The 15,540-nt window shown below is 38.3% G+C and overlaps 1 protein-coding gene across 8 annotated transcripts in view; it reads right to left on the bottom strand.

Annotated features, from left to right (window-relative positions):
* Positions 1-14,231, bottom strand: part of SLC16A7 (solute carrier family 16 member 7) — a 175,471-nt gene extending 161,240 nt beyond the window's left edge. For 2 of the 8 annotated variants that reach the window (XM_081310630.1, XM_081310634.1), the window contains exons 1-2: positions 14,047-14,231; positions 9,891-10,024 (exon numbers count right to left, since the gene is read on the bottom strand). The gene's annotated coding sequence lies outside the window, so the exon portion shown is untranslated. Of the gene's footprint in view, positions 1-9,890; positions 10,025-13,871; positions 14,026-14,046 lie in introns of those variants that run through there. The other 6 variants (XM_081310632.1, XM_081310627.1, XM_081310633.1 and 3 more) reach the window with 5 other exon arrangements.
* Between the last annotated feature and the right edge of the window lie 1,309 nt (positions 14,232-15,540).

Here is a 15,540-nt window from a genome sequence, read left to right as displayed (position 1 = left end):
TCTCACTCTCTCTTTAAAAAAATAAATAAATAAAATGTCCATTCTATAGGACTGTTCAGAATATCAGATGACATTATACTAAGTGATCCATGTAAAAGCCCCATGAACCTGTGTCTTTCACACTGCCTTGCTCATCCCTTTGTTAATTCCAAAAATCTGGGTGTGTAAATCATCTTGAAAATCTCTCAGACACCAAAAGAGTATCAAATAATTTTACTTTTAAATTTAGATTTTAAAGACTACAAATCATTATCTGAATGTACAGTTGAACAGATATTAAGTATTATTGCTTCAAGACAAGAACCTATAAGATAAAAGGACTAACAGAATGTGAAATAATTCAAAATAGCTTTTAGACTAAAAGAGTCGGTTCAGACACTCTTAAATGAATGTTATAGACCAAATACCTGATAAATTTGATAATAAAAACTGAGATATCCCATCATAATTAAATTTCTAAATTGATGATACTTTCAGAAGTGTGTCTTTCCTTTTCGGGGAACTTTTGAAAACAAAGAGACCCAGGTTTCTTAGGGAGAAAGAGTAATAAATTTACGTTATTAATAAAAATATAAGAATCCATTATTTTGTCACTGAAGTATTTTTTCTCAAATTAATAGTATGTGTTACTTTAAAATGAATGATGAAAAATGAAATAATTTTTGTGTGACCTGTAGATCTGATGTCTGTGAATCCTTCTGTATCAGGTCATTACTGTGTGTAATTAATGTTCTCCCATGGCACAGTAGCCATGGGAGATGCTAATGTGGCCCATGAGGGACAACATACTAATATTTTCTTGGACTCCCTGTGGCTTCCTCTGAGTCATTTACTTTTTTATATCCCTTTATTATTTTGCCATATCCATTAGTGAGTTGCAAATTGTTCTATAGTATCTTCTCCCTTGAGTTCAGAAAAAGAAAGTGGTACGATAGTCACCCTCAGTCAGTTTTACTTTTCAGAATTTCAGTTACCGGTGTTCAACCATTGTCTGTAAGTGTTGAATGGAAAGTCCCAGAAATAAACAACTCATTATTCTGTGCAGTATTTTCTAAGTGGAGTGATAAACCCACCCAGGACAGGAATCGACCCTTTGTTCAGTGTATCCTTGCTACATGAACTACATGTTCCTGAGTCATAGTAGCCATCTTGGCTCCCACATCAACTATTGGCAGTATTGCAGTGCTTGTTAATTCTTATTTCACTTAATAACAGTCCTAACATGCAAAAGTTATGATGCTGGTAGTTCAACTACACCAAAGAAAAATCATGAAATCCTTCTTTGAAGTGAAAGGGACAAATTTATCGTAAGCATATGTGTAGAGGAAAAATCAGAGTACATATGAGATTCAGTAGTATCCTTGGTTTCAGCTATCCATGTCTTGGAATATATCCCTGGGGATAAGGATGAACTAACTGTTATTAAGTTTCATTGATTCTTATCTTTACTCTGAGGCAGTTCTTGACTTAGGAAAATATACTCAGCTACATACATCAAAGACACTATGAAACAGATCAGTGGAACCTATATAACTATGAGAAAGGGAGACAACAGGAAAAGGTAGAAAAGGGAGGAAAACTACAAACAACTGAACATTAAGAGGCAAAACAGAGTAATAGAGAGAGAAACTGAGTCTCACACACACAGCGTTCTGGCCCCATTATAAGTTAATATTTTCTTCAGGCCTGTTGTCACACAAAATTCATGGAGGTCTACTTGCCTACCTCCTATCACACACATGTAATCTCAGCTACTCAGGAGGCTGCAGCAGAATAGCAAGAACAAGGCCAGCCTGGGAAAGAAACAAAAGACCCTATCTCAAAATAAAAAATGAAAAGGGCTGAGGACATAGACCAGTGGTTGAGTGCCCTGTGTTAAATCTTCAGTACCACACACACACACACACACACACACACACACACACAAAGACAGTATTTTCAATAAAAATTTGCAGAAGCATTTGTAGTAAAAACTGACTCAACTTTTTAATATATGGCACAATGCTCTGAATAGAAAAAAACTTGGTCACATGACAGAACAAATTGGAATATTCACTTTTTAAAAATTTCTAAAAGTACATTTCAATTTATATACTAGCTTTAAAAGTATGTGATTCTCAAGGAGTCAATTTCTTGGTCATGTTGTATAAAGAAGGTTTTCTTACTAGTTTTGTGGTTTTATGCCAATTATTTTCTTCTATCTATTCCTCAGTATTCTCTTATCAAATGGGAATAAGAGCATCAACTTCATTGGCCTATTTTGAGTTTCTAATAGTATAAAGTATGAAAATCTCTTGTCACAGTGCTAGTACTTAGTTGTGCATTCAATATCTAGTATTTATTTTATTTTAAGTATTGATTTAAAAAATGCTGGTGTTATGCCCATTCATCCCTCAGTTTATGAAAATAGAAATAACATGGAAGGAAAAAGTGGTCTCTGCCCTTGACATAAAATAATCAATTTTATCAAAATAATAAATCTACTAGATCAGAGATTTTTCACATGACTCTATACTTTAGCATCACGAATTGTTAAGTAAAAGAGAACTCCTAAATAGTCCACCAGTTGAGTCAAATGTTTCATCAAGTTTAAGGATCAGTGTTCTGGATGAATGCTCTAAAAAGTACATTGGTTTTAACATTATATAAACTATATATATATATATATATATATATATATATATATATAAAATTCTTATACTTAAGCAGACTTTTATTTATAGATGTTTGCTTTCCATTTTGAACTTTGTGGCACTTACAAGAGGCATCTTCTTTCTTCACTTAACCAAAGACTCTCCATCTGTCAGCTCCAAATCAAATTCTACTTCGTTAATTAAAGCCTTCTTTCATTCCTTCATCACAAAACAAAATGTCCCTCTTTCTAAATCCTAGAGTATGGTCAACACATGTTTTTCTCTAAAGTATCAAATAGTAAATATTTTAGATTTTACAGGCTAAGTCAGAACTACTCAAATTTACTGTAGCAGGAAAGCAGTTACAGGAAAATATGAAAAGAAAGAGATGTAGCTGTATTCCAATAATACTTTTATTTTAAAAAAGGCAGCAACCTGATTCTTTTTTCTCCCTATCTGTAAAGGAATATTATCAGGAATCATGTTGGTGAATATTTATGTTTTAACATGAACAAATATCTGTAAAGTCAATATAAAGTCTTTCTATTTGTGGCAGCTTTTAAATGTGCTTATATGCACTATTATATCTAGGTGGAAACTATGGAATTCTTATCTTAAAATTCACTTGGAATATACTCCCAACTGACACTACTAACTCTGTAGCTAAGTGAAAAATTCATCACTTAAATACTTTTGCAGCATTGATGTCAATATGTGAGTGTTCTTCTATATGTTCAGAAGCCAGAATTTTGTATATATTAGAAAGATGCACATTATTGTAAAGTCAACACATTATTTGTTTTCTGAACATCCTTCTTGGTTCTAGTTGTAAACTGAAATACTATAACCCACAAATACTTGTGTAGAAAATAGAATTCCCCAGGGATAAGGAAACTCTTCCTGAAAACACACCAAATACACAGGCAGGATAAGAACGAAATGACTGTGTTACCATCTATTGGCTTCCAGCATTATTTATTTACTCTCCAATGAAAAACTATAAATAGGCTTTATTAACCACTTTCAAAATGAGAAAATTTAGCTCTGGAAATTTAAATAATGATTTTAGTCAAACAGTTTAACAGTGGCTGAGTCAAAATTCATGGAGGTCTACTTGCTTACCTCCAAAGCCTCTGACAGATGGAGAGAAAGGGGGAAGTGAAAAAAGTGAGAACTATAGAGTGAAACCCACTACAGGGAAACAGCCCTGATGTTCTACAAAAAGCTGCCTCTGAGACACAAAATGCTTATTCTTGCTTCAAGAATATGTCTGATTATTTGTGTGACTGAAGACTAAAAAGGACTCACAAATTTTTTTTTCAGTCATTTCTCTAACATCTAAAACAGTATCTGGAACAACATAGTAGATGAATGCTATTGGTTAAAGCACTGCATTCTCTGGCTTGAAATATGTCAAAAACTTTCTTCAAAAATCTCCCTTCAGGGGCTGGAACTATGGCTCAGCGGTAGAGCACATGCCTAGCACGCGCGAGGCCCTGGGTTCAATCCTCAGCACCACATAAAAATAAATGAATAAAATAAAGGTATTGACAACTAAAAATAAAAAAAAAATATTAAAAAAAAAATCCCCCTTCATTGTAGATTTGACATTACTTTTCCAGGAGAAAAGTGACATATATTTTTTCCTACTCTGTTCATCTCTGTTCATATATCTGCTCGTACCAACAGTCCAGGACATCCTTAGGAGTCCTGCCACCCCATACACATTTACCCCCACCACTCACAACCAATCTAAGGGAATGACATCTCATATTTATTGTTCTTTAGTCCACAATGGTTCTCCAGCCTCCCTGGGTTCATAAGAGGTCAGTGTTTTCTCTAAGCTTCCTACCTGGTTCTATATTCTTAATTCAAATGGTAAGGAAGGTTTATTATTTTTGTCAGAGTGTTTTAACAGACCCACCCTATTATATTTGACTAGTCTCTTGACTAGTTAAAAATGTTTTTAGATGTTCTCAAATTTCCTTCCTCTAGAATATCTTAAAATTCACTGAAGCACTAATCATTTGAAAATACTAATAGTGAAAATTGTATGTGGTTCATAGATTAAAATCCAGACCCCTCCCCTGGCAAGATGAGTAACTTTGGGCAAGATATTTTACCCTTGTGTTCTAATTCTCTCATCTGGAATATGAGGGTGATAACCATGCTTCTTCAGAATGTTTTGAGGATAAAATTAGTTAAAACGTATAAAGTACTAAAAGGATGCCTCACATACAGAAGTGTTCAATACAGCAACTTAATTTTTACACAAAGGTTAACTCTGTAACTTTACCTAATAGCTTACTCCTTTGGTCCACTACCTTTAAACTCAATTATCATGTACATACATGGTATATTTGTTGTTTTACCTCTGATTCTATTAATCTACAAAGGAGGAGGATAATTTTATTGAATGGCTAATCTCCAATTATAATCAAAATTTAAAATTAAATTCCCTCTATCTTTTAGTGGTTTCTTCATTTGTTAATTCATTACACAGAGAAAAAATGTTCAGCCCCAAGTTGGCAGAGAGGTTCTTCCAGAGGTGAATCTATATACACACCTTGACTTGTCACCTTTTGACTTCACCTGAAAAGAGTGTACTGCTGATCAGTTGTGTCATGAACAACAGTTCAAATATTTATAGTCACAAACAACCACTGTACTCCAGTAAGTATTCTGTACACTTTTGGACTTTCCTAAAGTCTCCTCCAAAAATGCAACAGTCCTGAAAAAGAATCAGGTCAAATAAAGGACAGGTAGAAAAACTAAATATGTTAAATTGATAAAGAAAACATAAGACATGTGAACTGTCACCATGTATGTACAGGCTGCCACTCAACTGGAAAAGTAATCTATTTCAGCCACAGAGAGCTGAATAAACACCTTAGAACAACAACAACAACAACAAAAAAATGTAGCCCAAATTAGAACTACCTTTAAAAAAAAAATAGGCTGCTTCCATGTGTATACTATGTGTATCCTTAAAATAAACCCCAATGATGGTTATCAAAGATGCCAAAGATAAAATAGAAACAATACACAAAATTCAGAACACTCAGATGTGCACTAAATTCCTTGCAATTCCAAAATCCACCCAACTGCTAAAGGAGGCATGAATATTAACTTGTTATTATCCATGACATCCAGAAGTCTAAAGTATAGTGAGAAACTGAAGACTTATACAAGGGCAATTATAATAATATGTTTGGAACAACTAAGGTATTACAAATGCAATGTACTGAAATTTTAGAAAACTTTTCTTTTACCTAATCCAGAGGCTTCAGAGGAATTTTTAATATAAGCAGCTCTGAAAGTAAAGTTAAAGTTAGAAATAGTAGGAAGTTAGAGCATGTCAATATGAAAGAGTATGACCACAGATGCAGTGCAGGAAATAAAATGAGAATGAATGAGGAACAGAGGACAGTTCAAATTGATTTGCGTAGGATGGCTGTTGGAGATGGGCCTGGAAAAGCTGTCTGTAGTTACATCATGCAAGCACTGAAATGTTGGTCCTTTGGTGCTAGATCATGGTGGTCATCAAAGTGTTACTAACATAGTAGGGGAGATATGCTGCCATGGGAGTTTCTGAAGACAGGTATATTGTGAGAATATAATTGTGAGATAGAAGGCTAGAAGGAGGGAGTTCTCCAAAACTTCTAGACTGGAATAATGCTGATACCAACAAAATAAGTGCAGGTTAAAAAAAGAAGGAAGGAGACTTAGAAGGTTCAGGTGAGACCACAGGGTGTCAGAGATGTCTGCAGCAAAATAAAGGGAGCTGTCTAGCAGACAACTGGAAATGTCTAGAGAGGCCTAGAGCTTAGGGAAGGTCAGAGCTGAAGATCCTGACTTGGGAGTTATTCCTACCAGAAGAAAATGAAGGTCAAACATTGAGGAATTTCACAATCAACAGAAAAAAGACAGAAGAAAAACCAAAAACAGAAATTTAGAAACAAATACTCCAGTGAAATGAGAACAGCCAGAGAGGAGCAGAAGCATACAGAAGCCAAACGAGGAATTCAAGAAGCAGCAAGTTCCAACTTTGCCAAAAGCTGCTGATAATTCAAAGCAAATGAAGATCTGAAAGCCAGGAGATCTAGGATTATTAAATGCTAATGTTTATTGTACTTTATAAATAAAAAAATTCATCTTTTCAAATCAAATTGTTTTCTTACTAGATTATTCTTTTTTCCTTCGAGAAAAAACAAATTGATTTTTTTATTTGAGAATATTCTGATCCCAAGGATAAATTTATGCCGTTAAACATTCTCAATTTGATCATATTGGCCAATATCTAGTGCCATTCTACTCAGAGGCAAATTAAAATGTAGAGGGATTTTTTTGTTGTTGTTATAAAGACTGACAGGAAACTATTGTCATATGGAGGTCGAAGGCCATTGTTAAGGACCCAATGTGACAATTATTTGCTTCTACCTCTCTCTTAGAGCTGGCTTCTGTAAAATAGGAAAAAGAATATACATTTCATTGGGCTATTGTAAGTTTTTAATGAGCCAAGGTAAGAAAGGCTCTAGTCACAGGGTGACACTCTTTCCTTCCTTCATTCTTTCTATAAATGTTCAGTAGTACCATGTCCGGAGCTCGGCATTAAGCAATGAAGAGCACAAAAGTCTTGGCCCTTGATTAACTTCAGACAAGACAGAAGCTTTATCATGTGGTGGTTAAGTGAGACACTTTTAAATTTCTAAAGGTATATTCCAATATATGCCTGAGCTCCAAATGTCTCTCATTTTCAGAGTCAATTTTTGGTTATATTGTATAAAAAGGATCTTCTTACTAGTTTTGCATTTTATTCTTTCCACCAACCAAATTTCATATTTTGCAATCCTACCTCCCCTCGAGGTTATGCTATTAATAGGTGGTGGCTTTTGAAGGTATGTCATAGGCCGTTGATAAATCATTTCTTCAAACTATGTAAAGCCCTGAACAGTGAAACACTGCTCTTGGGAACCTCACAGTGCCAGGGTGCCCTGGGAACACTCATTTGCAAGGTGATTCCTGTTGATGGGTGAAATTCTGTGTTTGCCATGGAACTCACTAGTTCAAGAGGCCTTGATTTCAAAACGTCGTCACCCAGAGAGAGGAGGTGAGCATAAATTGCCAAGCCTCATACAGCTTGTTTTTCCTATCTTTATCCTATTTTCCTCAAGAAGCCTGTCACACTGAAATCCTTTGATGTTCCTATCTATAAAAATAAAATGTAGGCTCTTTTTCTTTGTTAGACCCAGGCTCCATCAGAGCTGATCACCCACTGTGCCCCCCACTTTCAATTAATAAATGAGTTTTTATTTTATTTCTACAATTTTTGATTAATTTTTCTCAGCTTGTTTACATCCCTCCTGTGCAGTTTACTGATCCCTTGCTGTGCAGGAGGCAGGGAGAGAGGTAAGTAGGTCATGAGGATGTAGCCCTTAGAAATGAGATTAGTGCTCTTATAAAGGGGGCTCCTGAGAGCTCTCTTACCCTCTTTCTACCACTTGAAGATGTAGAAACCTGCAGTCTGTGCCCTGGAATAAAACTCTCAACACCAGTCAACCATGCCAGTATTCTGATTTCAGATTTCCCAGCTCTAGAACTATGAGAATAAATTTCTGTTGTTTATAAACCACACAATGTTTGACAATTTGTTATAGCAACCTGACCTTTAAGGATAATTACGGATTCCCAGTCTCTTTCTCTGTCTCTCTGCTCTGGTTTGAGATGTGACCCTTTGCCCCCCTATCCCTGACACACACACACACACACACACACACACACACACACACACACACACACCTGCCATAATGTGCTACTATCTACCACCCTCACCAAATGTCAAACCAATCCTTAACTCCCTACACCTTCATCCCACCCTCACCCCATCTAATCTTGGACTTTAAATCTTCAAATTGTGTGCTAAATTATAAACATTTTCTCTTTATAAGTTAGCTGCCTCAGGTATTTCATTGTAGTAATGTAAAGCTCACTAATAATGATTCTTCAGCCAACAGCTTTAATCAAAATATGATTAGGAATCAAGACTAAGTAAAAATACATGTCATCATATTATTAGGTGAGAAAGTAGAAAATGCTTTTTATAAAACACCAGCATTTTACACAGATCTTTATTTAAACAAATGTTTCACTTGTGTTCACCACTACTACTAAATATTTTCAACTGAAAGTCATTGTTTTAATGCCAAGCATTACCAAAAATTAGTCACTGGTTCTATAATTAAACCACAGATATTTTGTGAAACCATCCAAACTGCACAGAACCATTGACAGAAAAATCTTTATACCAGTATCATATAGCTGTCAATCAAAAGTCCTGTTGGGTTTTCTTGAACTCCTTAGGAATTTCAATGAATATTAATGAAAACATTTGCAAGAAGGTTTTGGTATTAGGTCAGGAAAACCATTTCTAAAAATATTTGCATCATTTATCAAAACTGAGATTTGTGAATATGTTGAAAGTGTCTCTAGTGCACCCAAGTAAAAATTAGTCCAACTTGTCTAGCTGGACTAGTTTTATTATAGTTAAGTTCAATTTGTTTAACTTGTGTTTTTTTCCAGTATTCTTGATTATTTCATATATAAATGCACATTTTTTCCAGTATTCTCAATTATTTCATATATAAATGCACATATCACCCTAGATATTTACTAATTATCAAATATGTTTGGTAAATGTGTTTTATTCTTCTAAACAATGGCCTATATTATGCTATTCTCTCATACTGAGATATAAACTGCTGAATATCCCAGGTAGGTAGATTAGGCTCCTAGGTTCACCATCCAAGAGAGCAATTAAAAAATGCTTTTTCCTAGAAGTTTAAAAAGAAAAGAATCTATTACTCACTAAGAATTAGTGAGCAGTTGTCTTCTAACACATTTCCTAATCCCTTTGATCCAAACAGTTTTAAGAAAGCCTGTGACAAACCAGGTTGACCTCTCATGGGAAGTTATTTAGTGGTTTATTATGCAATTCCACACTATTATGTCATCTAATGCGAGACTTGAGATTTCAAAGAGTTTCTGAAAATCTGGTCAGAATAAGCCAGTGATCCTTATAGCACCCTAAAAGCTTTCAGGCCAAATATTTAATAGCCCAAACCAGCAACCATGTATTGAGTTATTTTTAGGCAAGTGCTATTTCACTATCTCAATCTTTATGATCAATATGTAAAAGTGGTTATTATTTTCTTTTTTTATAGATGAGAAACCAAAATTTAAAGACATTTAGCAACTTACCCTTAATGCTCAAGTGGCAGAGCTGAGATCAGAACCCAGACGGGCCAGACTTCTGAGCTCCTGCTTTTACCTCTGCCCTGTCCAGTAATCTGGCTTCCCAGATGAATGGTCTCTACACTCAAAGACCATGAAGCCTAGGAAGAGAAATAGGATGCTTACCCAAAGAATTATGGTGGAAAGTAAAATTAGAATAAGAGCATGCTAGATCAAGTTACAAGGCAGTTCAGATGAACACAGATTACATCCAGATGTGGGAACTAGGAGGGGGCTTCTTCCTTGAGATGGGTTGGGGAAAAAGGGGTCAAAACAGTAAAGGGCTGCAGTTAGTGATTGCTGCATGCCATTCTATTTGTCAGGCACAGTCTATGACACTTGACAGTGTTTTCTTCTTTGGTGTTCAGGATACAACTACAAGCTCTATCTCCATGCTGAATAAGACAAAGTCAACCAGTTTATGAAGTGATACTTAAATTCACAGCCTCTGAATGTAGATTTTTTTTTCTATTTCTTAGCCATTTTAACTGGGTTTCTATTTGATGTATATAGACACCTTTTGCTAATTTTTCAGCCCAAAATTCACACAAATTCACACAAATGGGCCTTAATGGCAACTATCTTGTCCTCAGGGAAGTCTGTGTAGCATTTTCTGTCAGATTCAGAGTTGAAGGCAGAAGAGACTCAGTTTGTTCCTTTTTTATTTCCTTCTCTTCCCCTTTTCCTGCATTTCTGCCTCCCTCACTCCTTCATTCTTTCTATTATAAGATTCCGGAGCTACTGTGTGCTAGGCACTGCACTAAGTGATGAAGAACACAACAATCTGGCCTTGTTTAGCTTTATACAAGGCAGAAGTTGTACTGTGTAGTGGCTAAAGCCAGACAGACCGCCTGGGTGCTGTCTCCCAGGATAGTCACTTACTAGCTGCTATGGTTTAAATATGGTTTGTCCCTATGCAAACTCTTGTTGAGGTTTGGTCCCACCACAAAATGGTCTTCAAATGTAGTAGGACCTCTGAGAGGCATTTTGGGTTATGGGGACATCACCTTCATAAGGGATTAATACTTATCTCAGAAGAGTGGCTTAGGTCAGAGGGGACTGTATTAGTTGCTGTGACAGTGGGTTGTTACAAGGCCTGTGCTTGGCCTCCTTTGTATGCACCAACATCCAACTCCATATTTCTGCCATACTGTAACACCAGCAGGAAACACTCCCCAGACAAGAGTACCATACTGTTTGGACTTTCCAATGTTGTGAACCAAATTAATCTTTCTTTATCCTGTATATCATCCAGTATCAGGTTTTCTATTATAACAATACAAAATGGACTATGACATGAGCTGTTCCACAGACACAAGTGCCTAAATTCCTCTTCTGCAAACAAGGATATGGACAGACCTACCTTATAGGGGGTTTGTGTGCTACCAGAAAGCAGAAATACAGTGTCTGGAATATGGCAAGCATTCTAGAGATTCTAAGTTACCATATTCTTGGGCTTATGGGTATGAGTGGGTCTATTCACAGTGTCTAAGAATTCAGAGCTTAATCTCCTCTCTCAAAAAGTGGAAATCAATTTAGTGGCCAAGATAATCTTCAAAGAAGGAGCAATCTCCCCTGGGAGCAGGGAGAAAACCTTCAATTACTTGTTTGTACATGGTTGTTCTCAATGAACAAAAGCTTGGGGTGAATACACAGGTTCCTAAGACAAGGGACCCTTCTCAAATTTTCATTTTGGCAGGCCATACAAACATTTCTTAAAACAACTACTGAATTATTTTCAGGTAATTTGGGATGTATCCCTCCTTCACTGAGAAAAGAAAAAAATGAAAAACCAAAAAACAAATGGAATAGGAGGATCAACCTGAATGACTAGATGTGAATTTCTTAAGAGTAGAACTCCAATCTTATTCATCTTGGTGATTCCACTAGGATGTTTGGGCTGATGATGATTTTACAGGCTCAAAATAGCTGGTCTACATTTAGCTATTTCCACTTTCTTTATTCCACACAAGAGGATTTCAGGGTAGATACTAGTAATCCAATTTTATGACTAAGGAAAAAATAAAGCCCAGATTATTAAATAAATTACTCACTCTTTCACAAGTGCAGAAATCAGCTCAAATTCTGGGCCTGATTCTACAATTAATTCCCTTCTCCCCTGTGAACTTCTCAAAAACATTTGGTGAAGGAATATAAAATTAAAAGTAAATTCAGGAGACACATTTTTTTTTTATTTCAGCTAAGTGATCCAGGAATATAACTGGACTAGAGACATTTCTTTAGTTCACTCTCTGCTCCTTCCCTCTAGAAGGACTCAAGGTCAAAACTGTAAGCCAAATATCATAAAAGACTAAGTATATATCTAGAAATAAACCAAGCATTTATAGAAAGATTCACGAATTTGGATATTGGAAACTAATGTTAAAATTTCAGAGCATTTAACCATCATTAAAAGTCCTTGGGGGAAAAGAGAAGCATGTAACTAGACACTGTTATGGTGAATTTTTGCAAAAAGTAGTTTCTGACTTTATGATTTGTTACCCAATATACTTAGTTGACTGCTGTTATAATCTTACTTTCACTGAAATCCTTCAGTTGCCCTCTCACTTAGATTGATTTAAATGTAATGCGTTCAGAAGCAGAAAGTGGAGCTAGGATTGCTTCATCGGGACTAAATATGAGTCACCTTATTCAACCCTCATCTGCCCTGCCCTCTGCAGCCCCCACCCAATTCTGATTTTTCAGCCACACTAGACCAAATGAGCATTTAGTACTTGTGGTTCAAATGACACAGCACATTCAAGCTAACCTGTGTGCTGAAAGTTTGCAACCTTCCGAGTGAGTTCTGACTGGGTTTAACCATAAAGCCTATAGTGCCAAGAAAGGGCATTTGTGCCCATGACTTCCTCTTGCCCAGTCTTTTTTCACGACGCGTTTATCATTGCCTGCTATTTTTATTCATCTGCTTCGTCTCTTTTGGGACCAGAGAAAGGAGTACATGAAGTACTAGCTTTCCTATTGCCTCTAAACAGCCTCACTTAATGTAACCCAGTCCTACTTCTCTAGGAATGGGAGTTAAAGAAACACTTCTAGAAATACTGTCCCTAGTTTCCTCTCCTGTGTGTATTTGTGTTTATGTTTTAATTTCTCTGGGGTGGAACCACAAAATTCCCTTCCCTGGTTGTAGAGAAAAAGTGGCCTTGGGCAAAACCGCCCTTCTCAAGGCAGTCAGCAATCCTACCTGAGCTCGCAAGTGGAAGAGAAAAAGGATGGAGAGGGCAGCTGCACTGCAGCATCTGCTGAGGAAGGAGGCAGTTAGCACGTGAGCAGGCTCCAGGGCTTCCAGCCTCACAAGCAACCTGGTAGGGCCTGGCGCCCCAAGCGTGGCGCAGCGGCCCAGGAAACCAAGCATACACAGGAGAGAATCAAGCCCTTCTTGGCCCCTGCCAAGTCAGTACAGCCCTTCTGCTCAGCCACAGGCCCCGTCCGCATCCACCTTTCCATCTGCCTCCACCTCCGCCATGCTTTCAGCATACCGCAACTGAAGCCCCCTGGCATTTAGTCCCTTCCTCCCAGCTCTCCAAGCCCAGATCGTCTGCTAAAAGAGTAGCCAGCCGCTCCCTGCACGCATTCTCACGACCTGTCTCTACCTACTGCAGCTACGACACCACCCCAAAGTGCTCAGGGGCCCAGGGGCGAGATGCTGGGGAGGCGCGCACAAGGGACACGCCTGACAGGAACCAGATCCCAGAGTCCCGTGGGCCAAGGAGACTGGGCAGTCTCTTGCGGGTCAAGTCTGTCCGAAAACAGAGAGCGCGGGCTGCTCCTGGCCCAAACCACCCAGGGATATCCCTCCTGGGACCCCGCAGGCCCACCACCCCGACGTGCTCGCCCCCTGCCGCTCCCGCTCTGCGCTCCGCGCGCCCGGCGGACCAGAGTTCTTCTGCTGCGGCAGCTTCAGGGGGTTTTGCCTATATAAGGGCTCACTGGCAAACTGTGCGTTGGCGCGTTTGTCACAAGCTGGCCATTATTTGTACACACGCGTGCGGCGGCTCCCTGGGCAGCTCCGGTTGCAGACAGACGCACGCTGCCTTCCTCTCCGCCAGCGCCTCCTCCTTTTCTTCCTCCTCCTCCTCCTCCCTTCTTCCCGGAGTGTACTTACTTTATCTGATCTCTGGCACGGGGTGGGCGCTGCAGCTCTGGGTCCTCCCCCGCCCAGTCGCAGCCGGTTCGCCTCGCTGTCACCCGGTGAATGGAATTATTTATTTATTTATGTCCCCTGACGTGTCCTCGCCTGCTGCAGCCGGGGGAGGAGGAGGGCAGCGGGCAGGGGAGGCGCGCTGCTGAACGCCCTTGTGGGTGCCGAGGAGCGCGCGCCGCGGCTGGGGATGGGGGGGAGGGGTCCGGGGGAGGTTGTGTCAGAGGACCGCCGGGAGCAGGGTGGGGTGCAGCTGGGGCGGGGGGGGGGGGGCGCCGCCCGGTGACGGGACTGAGCATGCTCCAAGCCGCTGTCAACGCTACAGACCCTTTCTCTATGGCTTGAGTAACTCCACTTCGGATTTTAGTTGTGACCAAGTGAGATCTTTTGTTCCTGATCAGCCCTCTAGTGCTTTAGGCAAAGTACTTTTGCGCTTAACCTAAGAGACAGGTGTGGTAGGTCTGTTTAGATACCCCCAGGGAAGTGTGCAACCTATTGGAGAGCAAAGTGTGCAAAGGAAACAAGAAGAATGAGAGAAATTAGAAGATCCTCATTGTGAACTCAGAGGAAAGGGTTGAGTGGTTATTTAGTTAAGGATTTTGGGGGGGAGGGAAGCAGGTGACAGGTGTGGGGGTGTCAGTTTGGGCAATAAAGTTGACCAACCAATCCCCTCCAAGGGGAAAGTAAAGTTTATACTATTGGAGGAGTACAGAAAACAGTAATATTGAAAATAGGAAGGTACGAAACAACAACAAAAAAAGATTCATTTGTAAATGATTGCTTTTCCATTTCATTTATTAAATGATTAAATGCTTCGAAAGAGGAATTAGTTATTTGACAATGAATAACATTAGTGATGGTGGTAATTCTACAGTCCTTAGTTTAGTTCCTTCCTCTGTCCAAAATACACTTCTCGGAGAAGTTGTAAAGAGGAAGGACTGGAAATCAACATTTAGGCTACTCCAGAGATCGGGTTCCTTTGATACTTTGAAGTTGAATTGCTACCTAGAGTAAAAGAAAATGCCCAGAATAATAAACATATACTTGGATTTAAAAACTTGTGTTGCAATTTTCTGCCAATTTAACTTGCTTCCCCCACCCTGATTCCACAATAATCTTATTAGATCTATTCTATGATTGTTCACATTTTACACATTTGGAAACCACAGGTGAAATCACTTGAGTAAATTTACACTGTCTTACTTTGCCACAGTGAGTCTGTGGGCATGAACAAAACTTGAATTCTATTTTCTACATTTCAAAATAGAAATAATATCAACTTGTCATTGTTTCTATAAGATTTAAGATGATATGTGAGTGGCTAGAACATAATGTGAAAGGAGTAAATGGTAGCTATTAATAAGTTCAAAATGTTTGGGAGTAAGTGATAGCTTTAAAACTAAAAAGCAAAGGCTGAAATTTCTAGAATGGACTTAAATTTTTTAGACTAAAAATACA

The sequence above is a fragment of the Spermophilus citellus genome (genome assembly GCF_964194105.1).
Source record: "Spermophilus citellus genome assembly, chromosome: 10".
Lineage (NCBI taxonomy): Eukaryota > Metazoa > Chordata > Mammalia > Rodentia > Sciuridae > Spermophilus > Spermophilus citellus.
The sequence above is the reverse complement of the archived record's forward strand: the minus strand, read 5'-3'. Positions and strand labels throughout refer to the sequence as shown.